The sequence below is a fragment of the Aquarana catesbeiana genome, linkage group LG02 (genome assembly GCF_042186555.1).
Source record: "Aquarana catesbeiana isolate 2022-GZ linkage group LG02, ASM4218655v1, whole genome shotgun sequence".
NCBI lineage: Eukaryota > Metazoa > Chordata > Amphibia > Anura > Ranidae > Aquarana > Aquarana catesbeiana.
In genome coordinates this window covers 52,493,359-52,506,953 of record NC_133325.1, presented here as the reverse complement: position 1 = coordinate 52,506,953, position 13,595 = coordinate 52,493,359, and positions in this window count along the sequence as shown.

Genomic DNA, 13,595 nt, shown 5'->3' with positions numbered 1-13,595 from the left:
TTTTGATTTGCCCAAATTTGTCCTAAATCAGATTTGGCCAACCTACATTTGTGGAATTTATAATCTTCAAAGATATGAAACACATCTGGGTTTATCAAGGGTGCCATTGTTTGAAGGTTTAAACACATATAGGCAACTTCACAGAAGTGAGACTTTCTCCCACTCGATCATTTGCCTCCAGCATGGGGACCAAGCTGTCACCAACAGCTTTTGGTCTCAGAATAGCAATTAGGAGCCAGTAAGAGTAAACAAAAAATCCCCAAGTTTGTAAAAATATAGTAATAGTAAAAAGGTGAGGTCAGAATGTATTGGCCCCATAAAAGATGACCAGGGGAAGTTGGTCACAAGTGACAGGGAGAAGGCAACTATATTAAATATATTCTTCTCCACAGTTTTTGCTAAGAAAAGGAGAGATATGATAGACAAAAAGAAGTTAATAACATTATAATGAATGTACCCTCGTGCCTGACAGAGACCAGTGTTCAAAAAAAAGACTAGAAAAACATAATGTGAATAAATCACCAGTGCCGTATGACTTACACCTGAGAGTTCTCATAGAACTTAGTCATATTATAACCAGATTATTTTCCTCATTTTAAAGGAAAGCTTTCTGACTGGAATGGTACCAGCAGATCGGTCGAAACGCAAATGTGGTACCAATATTCAAAAAAGGGCCAAGATATATATCTGGAAACTACAGACCAGTCAGCCTAACATCTTTAGTATGTAAAATATTGGAAGGAATGATAAGGGACCACATTCAAGAATTTGCTGATGAAAATAGTATCAGTAGTAGTAACCAACATGGATTTATGAAGACCCGTTCTTGCCAGACCAACCTTTAAACATTCTATGAGGAGGTTAGCTGTAATTTGGACAGAGGAATGCCTGTGGATGTAGTGTACCTAGATTTCGCTAAGGCATTCAATACAGTACCACATAAACACTTTATTTACAAATGAAGGTCTTATGGCATTGATAAGATAGTAGGTATCTGGATAGAAAACTGGTTACAGGATCATCTCTAAAGGGTGATGATTAATAGCCTATTTTCTGAGTTGTGTGCGAGGAGCCTCAGGGCTCCGTCTTGGGACACATTCTGTTTACATAGTTTTGTAGCACTATTCTTTTCTCTCTCTGCGGCTACTGAGGTATGATGGCGCCACCTGTATAGTATTTAGGAGCAGAGTCTTATAATCTGCGTGATCTGGACAGGATCTCTAACAAGCACAGTGCCTCCACTCAATTGGGGCTTGTGAATAGCAAGTGAAATCCCAACTGCGAAATATATCTCCACATAGACAGTAATCCCCACAGCATTGTATTTGAAAGTCCATTTATTGAAGAAATAACATTCAGTGAACCATTCAACATAAAGTATTTTCCAAACAGGAACACGAAATCATTAAAGTGGTTGTAAACCCTTACAGACCACTTTTACCTACAGGTAAGCCTACATTAAGGCTTACCTGTAGGTGCAAGAAATATCTCCTAAACCTACATAGTTTAGGAGATATTTGCAAAAGACAGGCACCGATGTCTATGGCGCGCAACGGCACGCAGGCGCACTGAGCGTGCCGTTTCTAACGGTGATTGCGCCGTTAGTGGCGGCTCCCGCATGCATGTGCAAGAGTGACGTCATCGCGGCTCCGGCCAATCACAGCGCCGGAGCCGCGATACCCGGAAGGAAGATGGATGCTTCCTGGAAGAGGGGACAGCGGTGACATCGCAGGCTCCTGTGTCAGGTAAGTGACACATAATGGGCTACTATGCGACGTATAGTAGCCCATTATGCTTTACCTTTGCAGGGAAACAAAGAGGAAGTAAAACCCATCAGGGTTTACTTCCTCTTTAACAGTCTCTATGTATGTCTCAGTGAGGTGAATCTGCAGCACTTACACATTCTGTATTCTCTTAGCAGGCATTCACTGTTCTCTCTTCACATGTCTCTCTCTACATCCACTTACCCACAAAACCCCTTGCTATCCTCTGCTCTTCTTGATGACCTCATCCTTGGTGAGTGAGAGCATAGCAGCCATATTGGAAAAGGGCAAACGAACACTGCATAACAAAAGTATACACTTGGTAAATGGGCAAAGAAATGCTCACATCACTACATTCTCTCCCTGCTGAAAATCCTTCTAACACGGCAAGGATATACACTCAAAAAAATAGCAAAAGTTAACATTGTTGTTGCCTTCTGCAGAAGCAATCTATTAGAGAGTTTAGCTGCAAAGGAAATATGGTTAGTAACCATAGGTGTGCGCAGCCTGTTGCATTAGGTTGTGCACCCCAAAGCTCAAACACACATATGAGTGCCGCATTCTGGTGTACGCTGCATATAAAGTACAGAGTTTAGATGTTTGCTGTGAGAGTGCAGAGAGCAGGTGTGCGCTGCCTATAGAGTGCAGAGTTCAGGTGTGTGTGCTGCGCATAGAGAGCAGAGTTCCTATAGAGTGCAGAGTTCAGGTGTGTGCTGTCTATAGAGTGCAGAGTTCAGGTGTGCGCTGCGCATAGAGAGCAGAATTCCTATAGAGTGCAGAGTTTAGGTGTGTGCTGCGCATAGAGAGCAGAATTCCTATAGAGTGCAGAGTTTAGGTGTGTGCTGCGCATAGAGAGCAGAATTCCTATAGAGTGCAGAGTTCAGGTGTGCGCTGCGCATAGAGAGCAGGGTTCCTATATAGTGCAGAGTTCAGGTGTGTGCTGTCTATAGAGTGCAGAGTTCAGGTGTGCGCTGCGCATAGAGAGCAGAATTCCTATAGAGTGCAGAGTTTAGGTGTGTGCTGCGCATAGAGAGCAGAGTTTCTTTAGAGTGCAGAGTTTAGGTGTGTGCTGCGCATAGAAAGCAGAGTTTCTTTAGAGTGCAGAGTTCAGGTGTGCGCTGCCTATAGAGTGCAGAGTTCAGGTGTGCGCTGTGCATAGAGTGCAGAGTTCAGGTGTGCGCTGTCTATAGAGTGCAGAGTTCAGGTGTGCGCTGCCTATAGAGTGCAGAGTTCAGGTGTGTGCTGTGCATAGAGTGCAGAGTTCAGGTGTGTGCTGCGCATAGAGAGCAGAATTCCTATAGAGTGCAGAGTTTAGGTGTGTGCTGCGCATTGAGAGCAGAGTTTCTTTAGAGTGCAGATTTCAGGTGTGCGCTGCCTATAGAGTGCAGGGTTCAGGTGTGTGCTGCGCATAGAGAGCAGAATTCCTATAGAGTGCAGAGTTCAGGTGTGTGCTGCCTATAGAGTGCAGAGTTCAGGTGTGCGCTGTGCATAGAGTGCAGAGTTCAGGTGTGCGCTGTCTATAGAGTGCAGAGTTCAGGTGTGCGCTGCCTATAGAGTGCAGAGTTCAGGTGTGTGCTGTGCATAGAGTGCAGAGTTCAGGTGTGTGCTGCGCATAGAGAGCAGAATTCCTATAGAGTGCAGAGTTTAGGTGTGTGCTGCGCATTGAGAGCAGAGTTTCTTTAGAGTGCAGATTTCAGGTGTGCGCTGCCTATAGAGTGCAGAGTTCAGGTGTGCGCTGTGCATAGAGTGCAGAGTTCAGGTGTGCGCTGTCTATAGAGTGCAGAGTTCAGGTGTGCGCTGCCTATAGAGTGCAGAGTTCAGGTGTGTGCTGTGCATAGAGTGCAGAGTTCAGGTGTGTGCTGCGCATAGAGAGCAGAATTCCTATAGAGTGCAGAGTTTAGGTGTGTGCTGCGCATTGAGAGCAGAGTTTCTTTAGAGTGCAGATTTCAGGTGTGCGCTGCCTATAGAGTGCAGGGTTCAGGTGTGTGCTGCGCATAGAGAGCAGAATTCCTATAGAGTGCAGAGTTCAGGTGTGTGCTGCCTATAGAGTGCAGAGTTCAGGTGTGCGCTGCGCATAGAGAGCAGAGTTCAGGTAAGAGGGGGAGGAGGGGGGAGACAGATGGGGGAAGGGGGGGACGGGGGGGGGGGAGAAGGGAGGAAGATGGGGAAAGACAGATAGGGAGAAGGAGGGGGGAGACAGATTGGGGAGAAGGGGGGGACAGATGGGGGATTAGTGGGGGAGACATGTGGAGAAGGGGGGGACAGATAGGGGAGAAGGGGGAGGGGGGGGCAGGTGGGGGATTAGTGGGGGGGAGACATGTGGAGAAGGGGGGACAGATAGGGGAGGAGGGGGGGGACAGATTGGGGATTAGTGGGGGAGACATGTGGAGAAGGGGGGACAGATAGGGAAGGAGGGGGGGGACAGATGGTGAAGAAGGGGAGGAGGGGGGGACAGATGGGGTATTAGTGGGGGAGATATGTGGACTCCACATTGTGGAGAAGGGGGGACAGATAGGGGAGGAGGGGGGAGACAGATGAAGAGAAGGGGGGTGATGTGGAGAGTTCAGTGAAATACTCACTCATCATAGGCTGGTCTCTGCAGGCTCAGGCATCATTCATGTAGCCACGACCTAGCTGAAGCTGCTGTAATTCCAATCTCCCGCCCACACATCACTGGCTGCATACACAGGGATTGCGATGTGGGCAGGGCAGACAAAGAGATAGGAGCAAGTGGATGCGGAGCAGACTGAACCCTCTCTTCTCCTACATTTATGGAGCGGAGGGGTGGCGGTAGGGGGAGTGTGCTGGCTGAAAGCTGGGCATTGTGAGTGATAGCTGCTGTAGTTCTAGCTTCTGCTGATATCGACGATGTGAAACCCTGCCTGGACACAGCATCCATGAGAGAGGGGAATTGCCTGGGAGCGCAACTAAAATCTGGGGGGTGCCTAGCCCACCCCAGCACCCCCCTAGATCCGGCCATGTTCCATAGGAGAGTTCAGGCTGCAGGGAGGACACAGGCTTCACAAGGTGCTGCTGCCGGGCTAGCGTTGATGTGCACAACCCCAGCCCAATCTTCTGCTATCGCTGGCATGGGACAGGGAACATAGAGGGTTCAGTGCAGGCAGCCGCGGGAAGAGGAGCGCTGTCGTTTGTTGACACAGAAACCTTGCTTCTGTGAACGCGGCAAGCGCAGGGCAGTACCTGAGGTAGTTCCGGCTGAAAAAAAAGCCTGATGCCACCACACAGAGTGATATGCGTGCGTGGCGATTAGGGTGTGCCTGGGCACACCCGACACACCCCGTGGGCATGCCTATGTTAGTAACATATAGGCATCATGCTAACTAGTCTAGAATGAACGGCAATCATGTCCATCAGAACATGAGGTTGTATATAGTTCTGTACAGCATAGCAGGGTCTTCCCAAGGTGTCATAAGTAAAAACTGGTGGAGGCCGTCGAACACGATCTCCTCTCCTCAAACCCTCAGGCATTAGTCCAGATAACTCTGGGACAGCATTAGTGGGGAAACTTGGTGCTCCAACCATGCCTGGAACTGTAGGCACAAAGTTTTGGGCTGTTGGTTCAAAAACAGAAGTATCTGGGTTCAGACCTCCCCTCTGAGGAAGGCCCCGATCAGTAATAGGCAAAGGAACCTGTACAGGAGACTCTGGTGGAGGTATAAACCAGTCAGTATCATCACTCTGGTCTCCATGGTCTGCGCAAGGCACATCATTAGAATCTGTAACAATATCAGATTGTGGATCCTCATCAGCAGTAGCAACTTGTGGTACTGGAAGCAAGTGATTCCTATGCCAGGCTTTGATCCGACCTTCAGGTCCTCGAATCCTGTAGACTGAAATTCTAGGCAGTTTTTCTATAACTTCAAACAACTAATTTCGCCAGCGACCAGCTAATTTGAATTGTGGAGAAGCACTTTATTACCAGGTTGTAAGTCTTTGTAACGAACCTTTGGCATCAAAACGCCTTTTACTGGCAGCATTTGTTTTTGCAGTATTTTCCTCAGCTATTTGATAGGCCTCTTTTAAACTCTGTTTAAGTCGTGCCACATACTGGTAGCGATTTCTATTTTCCACTCCATCAGTAGACACACCCAACTGAATGTCAATAGGTTGACGGGCTTCTCTCCAAAACATGAGAAAATAAGGAGAGAAACCAGTTGATTCATGTCTGGTACAATTGTAGGCATGTACCATAGCTCCAATGTCGGCTCCAGGTTTGCTTAGCACCATTAGGGAGGGAACCCAACAAGGTGCGATTGAAACGTTCAGGGAGAGCATCACCCTCTGGATGATTAGGTGTGGTGCGGCTCTTGTCAGTGTTAAGCAATGTTAACAGCTCTTTAATTAGGCGACTTTCAAAGTTCCGCCCCTGGTCAGAGTGAAGTAGATTTGGCAATCCATCCCACAACACTTTAGCTACAGTTACTGCTTTCTGATCTTTTGGTGGAATAGGCTTGAGCATATCGAGTATAGTGATCAGTCACAATCAGAACATTTCCCAATTTCCCACACCACTGCTGTCATTGTCAATACAAAAAAAGTCTATGCACACTAAATCCATTGGACCAGAACTTTTCAAGTTGAACATTGAAAGTTTAACATTCACTTTCTTTTAAGTTCACTGGCAACTCATAACGCCTAGAAAGAGCATCAGCCCCAATATTTTTGGGCCCTGGATTGTACTTGAGAGTGAATTGGTAATTAGACAAGGCAGCAAGCCACCTATGACCAGTGGCATCCAGCTTAGCTGTAGTCAAAACATAAGTGAGGGGGTTGTTGTCAGTTCTCACCTTAAACTGAGCCCCATACAAGTAATCATGCAGCTTTTCAACAATAGCCCACTTCAGGGCAAGAAATTCCAGTTTGTGAACAGGATAATTCTTTTCTTCCAGGCTTAGACTGCGACTAATATAAGCAACAGGCCTTAGTCCCCCTGGGTACTCCTGATGAAGGACCCCTCCTAATCCATCAAAGCTGGTATCTACATGCAGAATGTATGGCTTTTGTGGGTCTGCATAAGCCAACACTGGGGCTTCTGTAAGACAATTTCTTAAGCTGTAGAAAAGCGTCCTCACAAGCAGAAATCCACCTCTCACTGAAAGGAGTTTTGCTGGTTGTGTCAGTGCCAGGGCTTTCTTTGAGCAAGTCATTAAGAGGCTGAGCAATCTTGGAATAGACTCTAATGAAGCGGCGATAATAGCCACAAAACCCCAAGAAGGACCTCAGTTCTTTCAGATTTGTGGGACGGGGCTAGGTTACCACAGCCTCCACTTTTGCAGGATCCGTTGTGACCCCTTCTGCAGATACTATGTGACCCACAAAGTTTACTGAAGAGCGAGCATTTGTCCAGGGAGAGTTTCAGACCTTCTTTTCTCAGACGATCTAGCACTTTAAACAGTCTCTGGTCATGCTCCTCCAGAGTGGAGCCAAAAAAAATGATGTCATCTAGGTAGGCAATACATTGAGTGGGACAAAGGTCTCCCAGTGTCCAATCCATTCGATGCTGGAAGGTTGCAGGTGCACCACTAATGCCCTGAAACATGCGAGCAAACTAGAGAAACCCCAGGGGGCAGATAAAAGCTGTCTTTTATTGATCTTCCTCACTCATTGGTACTTTACCTACCTTGCAGGGCATCAAGAGTTTCCTCAATGTGAGGTAGTGTGTATTGATCTGTGACCGTTCGCCGATTTAAAGTCCTATAATCAACACATATTCGTACTCCACCATTTTCTTTCTGACCACCATATTGGGGATGCATACAGGCTTTTAGACTGAACAATAATGTTTTGATCTTTCATTTTGTGCAAGCACTCTCGAACATCATCCAGATCTTTAAGAGGTATGCGCCTGGGTCTTTCTCTAAATGGGGTGCTATCTGTTAGGCGAATACTGTGCTGAATACTTTTATCACACCCAACATCCATGTCATCAGTTGAGAAAACATCTTCGTATTTCATTAGGTGCTCTTCTAGCACTTGTTTGTGCTCTGCAGGACTATCAGCATCATTCAGGTGAAAGTCTAATTTGGTTTCTTTCTCCTCGACCTTGGCAGGGTAGGAGCTAATGGCTTCCACTGGGTAACAATAAGCTACCTCTTTCCAGGCTGGTATTATAACTGGGCATGTGGTAATGTTCCGAACAGTAATAACATCCATTCTTGGACATTTTAAATGATAGTCTTTCCTTTCTGGTACTATCTCCCAGCCATTCTTTGCAGCCTCTTTTGTATCAGTCTCCAGCAGGAAAAAGCTACCGGTTACATTTGGTGAAATTTCCACATAAACCCACAACGCTTTCACTCCCCCAGCTGAAAGCTCTATGGGATGCCATGGATTTCCCACACACCCTCCAGGAAGATCAGGAGCAAAGGTTTAGCAGATATTTTGAAGCTCTGGAGCAACAGGGAGTGAAGGTAGAGCAGTTCCCTGTTGGGACTGAAGAAACGGTATGAAAGCAGCCTCAACGGCTTCCACATCGGAACCCACAATCATAGGAGCATACTCATTACCCCCAGGTGGAGGGCTCACATAAGCAATGACTTAAAGTGGAGGATCCTCATCAGCTATCACACCAGGAATGCAAAGCTCAACTTCTAGACAACCATCCATAAATACAGGATTTTCTCCCACACCATAAACAGGTATAGTGTCCAGAGGTTGCAAAGGGAGGTGGCTTAAATGTAGCAGATAGAAGGGCCTGTATATGATAGTCAGCTGAGAACCAGTATCAAACAGAGCAGTAGTGGATATGTCATTAACAAACAAATTGAAAGTACATCTGCGGCCTATCCCAAGTAGTTTGGTAAACATTTGTTTTCTAGATTTTCCCTGTTTTCTTTTGTACACATGTCCAGCTTTACTGTGAATTTCAGAACTATCAGCCAGCAGTGGACACTGACGAACTATGTGGCCTTCTTGTCCACAGCGGAAACATTTAATGTGGAAGAGAGGCTTATCACTGGAGGTTTTATTAGCAGATTGAGCTCTAGGCTGTAGGTGTCTACCCACTTCATTGTTTTTAGCAACAGTCTCATTTTTGTGCTCAACCAAAAAACTCTGTTTAACTTTGCTCTTAGAAGGGGTACTAAAACGGATATCAGATTCCTGTTTCTTTACTTCAGTCATAGTTTCAGTAAAAGTAAAGTTTCTCTCTCTCAAAACAACTCTTAGGACCGGTGACATTGGATGATGTGACAGTAGCCCCTTTATTATTTGAGCAGTCCTTAATTTGTCAACATCCGTATGAGAGATTACCTTTTTCAGTGAGCAATCTCCCTAGAAGCACTTTTAGCAAAGAAATGATCACATCACTACAGTTACACATACATTTTTGTGCACATCTTTGCACTGAACTATTATGTTTTCACCAATAAGTTTTTATATTGCTGATCCTATCATGGGACTGTGCATTTAAACCTATATTGTTCACTTTGTTGTTTTTTTATTGTTGATTTCCATTCAAGATTGGACTTGAAAAGTGAAGGGATGATCCAGTACAGTGCTCCAAAATCATCCACCGCACCCCTGTGAAATGGACACTCACTGGAAAAGCTAGCTGCCGTTACAGAAGCAAACATGCACTCAGTGTAGATCCGCCATCTGTTGTGGGGAAGGCTGTTCAGAAACTCACACCGCCCAGATGTAGCTGTAGTAAATAAAGATAGCCAGATGACGTCTTCATAATGTAGTATATACTGTATTTGCATGTTAAAAGTCAAAATAAAATGAATCATAAAAACATAGGAGAATAAGTGCCACTGCCGACCTGGTATCGAACAGTGGCCTGACGTCAGCACTAGTGTCTCCTCCCCAACGCGTTTTGCCCAATAGGACATTATCAAGGGGTCCACTAGTGTCAGACGTCAAACTAGTTTATATAGCCTATCAAAACTTCTAAAATCACGGTGTCTCCTTGAAATTGCAAACAGGAAGTAATCCGTCTTCCATTTTGCCATAATTATACCACTTTACAACACCCTAGTCTGACCATATCTTGAGTATGTTGTCCACTTTTGATCAACGGTCCTCAGGAATGTCCTTGGAGTGGAGAGTACAAAGAAGGGCAACAACGCTAATAAGAGGGCTGGAGGACCTTAGTTATGAGAAATACAAACATTAAATTTATTCTCCCTGGAGAAGAGGCATGTAGGCAGGCGCAGTTTACCCTCCCCTCTGTAGGTGAGGACAGTGCTAATAAATAACAGTACTCCGCTACAGTTGAAAAGTAGTTAGAGTAGGCACAGGATCCACGCTTAGGGACAGATGCTGCTCCTGATGCTGCTTCTGTCAAGTAAGCCTTTTCAACTCTGGAACCTTGCCGCTAACATTCCTTGCACACGTGTGTTCTTGTGTTATAGTGTCGCTGATACCACAATTCTTGGAACTGTTAAGCCACGTACTGTACCTTGCTGCTGTTACCTCACTTGTTATCTGTCGACCTACAAGTAACCAAATAATAAGTGGCCACTTTTCTTGGTCTCTGTGTGTCATTTTTCCACATTTGGTACCAACCCATTGGCCCATTGGCCCTGCCCACAGGCGCTTAAGAGGGGATATGATCACAGTATACAAATCTTTAAATTGTGACTCAAGCATTAGCAGGCAACAAGTTAAACTAAGGTCTCCTGTACCATTTGGGAGCAGAGGAACAATGCGACCATTCACTGTGAGCCATAACCGGCTTGTGAAAGCATCTGATCAAACTGATGCTTTGGAGGCCAGAGGAGAGATCTGGGGTCTAAAGGACCCCACAACTCTCCATCAAGAGAACCTGTCACAGCCCATGCTATCACAAGGGATATTGTTCGACCCTTTTGATAGCAATAAAGTTCCATTTAAAAAAATTAAAGGTATAGTGTTGAAATAAATAAAGGTAAAAAAAAAAACAAAGTTCCCCCGCCCCGTGCTCCGCATAAATGCGAATGTGCAGGTAGGCCCCGCTTGCATATGTAAACAGTGATCGCACCACGCATGTGAGGTATCGTCGCGAACATCAGAGTGAGAGCAATAATTCTAGTGCTAGACCTCTTGCATCACTCTAAACTGGTTACCCGTAAAGGGTTTTAAAGTATTGCCTGCTGACATTTTTAGGTACCCTAGTTTGTCACCGTTCCACAGGTGTACTCAAGCGTGATATGTTAGATCTCTATTAACACAGCGTCATCTTTAATATTTTATGAAAAAATTGGGTATTATATTGTATTTGTGTTCACTAAAACTCTAAAAGCCTCGTACACACGATCGGACTTTAAACAAACTTTTCCGTGGATTTCTGTCCAAAGGGCGTTGGCCGTGAACTTGTATTGCATACACACGGCAGGACTTTTTAGGCAACAAACACGAACGTAGTGATGTTTCAACGTACTAACGACACTTCAAAGAGGACGTTCAATTCTCCGACGCCACCCTTTGGTCAACTTCTGTTCTTGTTGTCTGATCTTTTGCATTGGTTCTGAGCATGCGTGTTTGTACCTTGTACTAAAGTCCGATGGTTTTGTGTGCACACGATCGGACTTGCCGACGTAGGACTTTTGTTGCTGCCAAGTTTGTCTGTTCGCACAGCCAACATTTGTCCGATGAAAACCAAAAAAGTTTGTCCGATGGAGCGTACACACGGTCGGATGTTGCCTTAAAACAGCTAATTTGCATGTATGTTGTCAAAAAGTCCGATTGTGTGTATGGGCCTTTACACTGAAAAGTGTATTTTTTCCTTAAAATTTACACGTGATAAACCACTGCGTAAATATCAAGCGACATAAAAACAACAACAATATACAATACAACAACAATTTTATTCTCTAGGGTTTCTGCTTAAAAAAAATATAATGTTTGGGGGTTCTAAGTAAGTTTCCTGGCAAAAAAAAAAGATTTTACATGTATGGGAGAAATGTCAGAATTAGCTGGACTGGAAATGGTTAAATGGTGGTCTAATAGGATCTCAGCCATCCATGCCATTTTGCAGTGTGGACTAATATAGGCACTTGTAATATAACCAGGTTTATTCAGTAAATCTGCTCTGTATAGAAGCTTTGCCAACTTATCAAAACATTGTGAATAACCCTTCTATTTTTTGGGTATGCTATGGAATGAGATATATAATTACAGTGGGCAGGGGCGCCGCCCCCCAAAGTTCAGCAACGCCCCCCTCCCCCCCCCCCCAAAGTTCATAGAACTATATATTTTGAAATAAATAATAATATGACTAACATTTTTTAAAGGATAACTAAAGGTTCCTTTTTTTTTTTTTAAACAAACATGTCATACTTACCTCCTCTGTGCAGTTGGTTTTGCACAGAGTAGCCCCAATCCTCCTTTTCTGGGGTCCCTCAGTGGCGCTCCTGGCTCCTCCTCTTCTCGAGTGCCCCATTGGAGAGCCGCTCTCCCTCGGGGCACTTGTGTGGGCATGCTCCCGTGTCCTGCTGCTGCGTCTATTGACACAGACAGCAGGACTCGGCTCCGACTCTGACTCCCGGCTCCCGCTTCATTGGATTTGATTGACGGCAGCGGAAGCCAATGGCTGGAGCTGGTGTGCTCGCCCCCGTCGATGGAATGATCGGGTTTAGGTAAGTAAAAGGGGGGCTCGGGGGGACTGCTGTATGACAGGAGGTTTTTCACCTTAATGCATAGAATGCATTAAGGTGAAAAAACCTCAAGGGTTTGCAACCCCTTTAACATCTTAAAGTTAAAAAAAGTCATATTATAATTTATTTAAAAATAAATCGTTCCACTGTGTGGTTCGCCGGACTAATAGCTGTCTATTAGCGCCGTCCATTTGTAACAAGCACATGATTGGAACCTGAGGCTCGTTTGACGTTGTCCTCAGGGGAACAGAGCACTGCGCCCCGAACCCTCATACGTTTGCCATTAGCGAATCAAAATTCAACATTGCGTCACTTCCGGCCAATCTGGAGGCTGAAGATTTGGAACATGGAAGCCGCTGGGTATCAGGGGAGACGTGACAGTCCAGGCTGGAGGCTCCATTTGCAGGTAAGGAACTGGAGGGGTTCACGCCCCCCCTAATTTTTTTTTTCACCAACCGCCACTGTGTAAACACTTTCTGTTGTAACAACATTTTGCAGTGTTACCTACAAAGGGTATCTAGAGCACATTTGCGGTTTTGTAAACCAACATACCTAAAAGTGGCCACTAGATGGCAATGTAAGAGCATATCTAGTACTTGTCCATTAGCAGAGACTTTTCACATATGGAGTGCTGGTAATCTTCAGGCCTCATTCACATCTGGATCAGTGTTGCCAACATAGGCGTGCGCAGCCTATTACATTAGGGTGTGTACCCCAAAGCTCAAACACGCGTGTGGGTGTGAGTATATAATATATCTCTCTATCTCATCTCCCCACCCGCATAGTGAAAGAGGAGAGGGAGAGCTTTCCCATCACTCCGCCAGCACACAGAGCGACAGGGCCACTATCAGAAATCATGGGCCTGATACAGTCTACCTGACAAAGCTCCCTCCACCTGACAGAGCTAGGGCCTAAGCCTGACAGGGGCGCAGTGTTCTATGAGGTGGGTGCAGGGTGTATAGTGAGGGGTGCAGGGTTCTGTGGGGTGGGGGCAGGGTGCATAGTGAGGGGTGCAGGGTTCTGTGGGGTGGGGGCAGGGTGCATAGTGAGGGGTGCAGGGTTCTGTGGGGTGGGGGCAGGGTGCATAGTGAGGGGTGCAGGGTTCTGTGGGGTGGGGGCAGGGTGCATAGTGAGGGGTGCAGGGTTCTGTGGGGTGGGGGCAGGGTGCATAGTGAGGGGTGCAGGGTTCTGTGGGGTGGGGGCAGGGTGCATAGTGAGGGGTGCAGGGTTCTGT